Source organism: Terrapene carolina, unplaced genomic scaffold (genome assembly GCF_002925995.2).
Source record: "Terrapene carolina triunguis isolate 2854851 unplaced genomic scaffold, T_m_triunguis-2.0 Scaffold192, whole genome shotgun sequence".
NCBI lineage: Eukaryota > Metazoa > Chordata > Testudines > Emydidae > Terrapene > Terrapene triunguis.
In genome coordinates this window covers 1169202-1173543 of record NW_020664543.1, presented here as the reverse complement: position 1 = coordinate 1173543, position 4342 = coordinate 1169202, and positions in this window count along the sequence as shown.

Genomic DNA, 4342 nt, shown 5'->3' with positions numbered 1-4342 from the left:
GATTTTCCTCTTACTGAATTCACTGCACATCTATAGTGCTGTATAAATAAGTAATAAGCATAATTCTGGAGGTGAGACAGGCACACCAATCCGCTGGTGCATATGAGACAGCCTGTGGGGTGGGCGTGTAATCCACTCATCCTTGGGGGGGCATATGGCATGGACATTCCCCTCCTGCTTCCCTCAGGGCTGTAGTTCTGCTGGAAAAGTTTCTTATTACAGAAGCTGTTCCACTGCATCAGCCTTCTTCATATAGAGCAATTTTGGGAAACCGCAGCCACGGGAGAGAGCCACTGGAGAGAATGGCCCCAGTCTTGCTATTATAATCACCATGTTTGAGAACCCACAGCAAATGTAAAACCATCCCTAACCCCTAAGCTCAGCTCCTGCTTGCTCCAAGCATGGCTAGGGGCTGACCTGGTAAAGTTGCTCCCCAAAGCAAGTAGTGCTACCCCATTACTACTAATTGTATGGCTTTAGCCGTGGCAGAATTCAATTTTTATTTTTATAATGTCAATGGATAAGATCAGTGTTTATTTTTAAGCTTTTCTCCCCTCCTCCCCCCATTTTTATTGATTTAAATGTTCACAGTTGCAGGAAATTATGCGGGGGAGAGGGTCAGACAATAATGCCAGCAGACCAGTTTTCAACACTTCTTCATTTGTGGACCCCTAATAAATGTAAAATGGAGGCACACACCCCTTTGGAGATCTGCCACGGTCTGCAGACCCCCAGGGGACCGTGGAGCACAGGTTGAAAACCACTGCAGTAGGCTCAGATGCAAAACAGTTAAAGCTTCATAACCATTAAAACATGTCGCATGTGAAAATATACAAAGTCAGTATCCTTAAATCAAACTCCAGTAAGTTCTCAAGCAGCATTTTTCTTAGTATGCCTATTTGAAAATTTCAATTGTTAGCAAGTTTGTTTTTTTTCCCATCGCTTTGTGTCTGCAGTGAAATCAACATGTACCCACACTTACTGATTGAAAAGGGACTCCTTCCAATCCTGTTTGTTTGACAGCTGAGACTGGGATCCCCCCCCCCTTGCTACAAACAGAGTAAAAGACACTCCTGCCACAAAGGGGTTGTCTATTTAGACTACAAGACAGACAAAGGAGGGGCAGGGAAAATAGGTGCAGAGAGATGTGTCAAGTCACCCAGGGTTGCTTGTCTCCCAAGTTCACAATCTAACACTACTAATTTTGCTAAACATACTTTATAGAATGGGGATAAGTAACGTCGGTGACTATTTTTAACCGTATTGAAGCTGGATACACTTGTTGTGAGCAGCAGCAAATCTGTCAGCAACTCTCTTCAGAACAAGACACTTTGACAACTTTTCCCCTCGATAGCCTCATAGAACTACAAGCAGAAACTTACCACGGCCATTGAGTGTCACAGAGCTACTTCAATTCCACAAGTTTATTTTTGGGTTGTACTTTCTTTAGAAAGGCTTTGAATTTAGCATGTGTAGCTGATCCAGAGAGAGAAAAGTGTACAGTTTCTCCAAGATCGGGGGGGGGGGGGAAATCAGTACATGTTTGTTTCCTTTCCATACCTCAACAATAACTAAACTGTCAGCCTACATCTTCCTGTAAGAGATTGCACACCATAAATCTGGGCGATACAGTTCTGTATATCAGTGCCACCCTGTGACATGTTCTTCAAGTACTGAAGGAGACACTTTGCATCAAGTGAGTCAGCAGGCTGGAAACCAAGAAAGCTCATATTTAATATAATGCCATGCAAATAATATCTCACACAACTGACACTTATTCTACTTTGCTAATTTCTTTAGTTTTGTCAACCGTTATAGAGAAAACATTAGCCTCTTTCACTTCTTAGCTAATGCATTCAAGTACCATTTCTGACACCATGGGAATGATTTCATTCTGTATTGACGAGCGGTGTATTGTGCATTGCATGGTCCACTTTCAGTTCTTTCTTACCACATCATTGTATTTGGCTACTGGAGTCAAGTGCTCCAGGAAGTTGCTCTTGTATAGCTGCTTTCACTCTAATCTTTTCTTCATTGAGCACTCCCCTGGCCTGCAGTGAGTCTCCGGATAGCTGCCCCAGCTTCGATATACGTGCTGACACTAAAGCAAAATATGCTTCATCTGATACGAAATGTTCCATGTCCGATTCTTCTATGATACAATCTTCTTTGTCAGTATCGAAGGTGCAGAGTTCAGCAGTAATTCTGGCAGACCACTCTCCTACTGACTTCCAAAATGAGGCCTATTTCTGAAGTTGCGGGTAGGTCTAGTTGAACTTCAGAGTACTTGTTTATCTTTTTGATGCATTTTGTTGGCTGAAAAGTTCTGAAATTGTCAATGATTGTTTGCTTGACATTTTAAAACGGTTTGTTTGTTTTGTTAAGTTACTTGTACTCAAAAATGGGGAAAGGGGGGCTCACAGGCAGGCCTGGCCCCTCTTGCAGGCTACTGTTTTGAACAAATTGGAGAGGATGTGGACAAATTGGAGAGAGTCCAGCAGAAGGCAACTAAAATAATTGGGTGCTGGGGCACATGACTTCCAAGGAGAGGCTGAGGGAACTGCGCTTAATTAGTCTGCAGCAGAGAAGTGTGAAGGGGGATTTAATAGCAGCCTTCAACTACCTGAAGGGGGGTTCCAAAGAGGTTGGAGCTCGGCTGTTCTCAGTGGTAGCAGATGACAGAACAAGGAGTAATGGTCTCAAGTTGCAGTGGGGGAGGTCTAGGTTGGATATTAGGAAAAGCTATTTCACTAGGAGGGTGGTGAAGCACTGGAATGGGTTACCTAGGGAGGTGGTGGAGTCTCCTTCCTTGGAGGTTTTTAAGGCCCGGCTTGACAAAGCCCTGGCTGGGATGATTTAGTTGGGGTTGGTCCTGCTTTGAGCAGGGGGGTTGGACTAGATGACCCCCTGAGGTCTCTTCCAACCCTAATCTTCTATGACTAGTCTAGGCCAGACCTCCCAGACTAGCTTCCTCTTCCTGGCCAAGTCCATGCAGCAGGAAAAAGAGGGGGGGAGGGGGTGTGCAGTGCAGTGCCAACCCATAGCCTAAGGCAGTGGTTTTCAAACTTTTTTTCTTTTGAGGACCTCTACAAAATTTTGAATGGAGGTATGGACCCCTTTGGAATCTTAAACATAGTCTGCAGACTCCCAGGAGACCTCAGACCCCAGGTTGAAAATCACTGGCCTAAGTCTGCAGGGGGAGACTGCCTGGAAAAGGAAAGGATCCATGCACTGCACCCTTCTGTGCATGGATTCACCTGGCCCTGGCTGCTTGTTTGGGGGGGGGGGGGGTTGTGTGTGTGTGCGCACACGCGCCAGGAAAATTGGTTGAAACTATAGTAAAAAAACAGAATTATCAGACACATCTATGAACACGATATGCTGGGGAAAAGTCAACATGGCTTTTGTAAAGGGAAATTAGGCCTCACTGAGCTATTAGAATTCTTTGAGGGTGTCAACAAGCATGTGGACAAGGGTGATCTAGTGGATAGAGTGTACTTGGATTTTCATGAAGCCTGTGACAAGGTCCCTCACCAAAGGCGCTCAAGCAAAGTAAGCAGTCGCGGGATAACAGGGAAGATCGTCTCATGGATCAGTAACTGGTTAAAAAATAGGAAACAAAGGGAAGGAATAAATGGTCAGTTTTCAGACTGGAGAGAGGTAAAGAGGGATGTCCCCTAGGGGTCTGTACTGGGCCCAGTCCTATTCATCATATTTATAAAGCAGACTGCGAAGAGTTACAAAGGGATCTTAGTACAGTGGGTGATGGGGCAACAAAAGGCAGATGAAATTCAATGTTGATACATGCAAAGTAATGCACCTCGGAAAACATCATCACAACTACACACACGAAGCAACGGGGTCTGAATGAGCTGTCCCCACTCCAGAACGAGATCTTGGCGACACCGGGGCTAGTTCTCGGAACACCTCCAGGCAAAGGGCAGCGACAGTCAGAAAAGCGGCCAGGCTGTCGGGCAGCCTTAGGGAAGGGGCGGACAAGCCAGACCATAGCATGACCCTGCTCTATAAATCCAGGGTGCGCCCCCACCCAGCGCAGGTCGCCCCCTCGGAAGAGCGACGGGAAGGGGGAAGGTTGCGGGGCGGGCAGCAGCCCTGACGAGGGGGGGGAACAGCTCCCACCCACGTGGGGTGTGTGACATACACCGGGAGAAGAGCCGACCCCTGGGCTCGGATAGCGGCCTGGCTGGGGCGCGTCCCTGCCCCTTCCCCCTCCCCCGTGAGCGCCTCAGGCGGCGGGACCTGCGGAACTCCCTGCCACAGGACGCGCTGCGCCGGGCTCAGCGGGGCTCTCCCGCTAGGGGCGGGGCTGCCGGCGGCACGC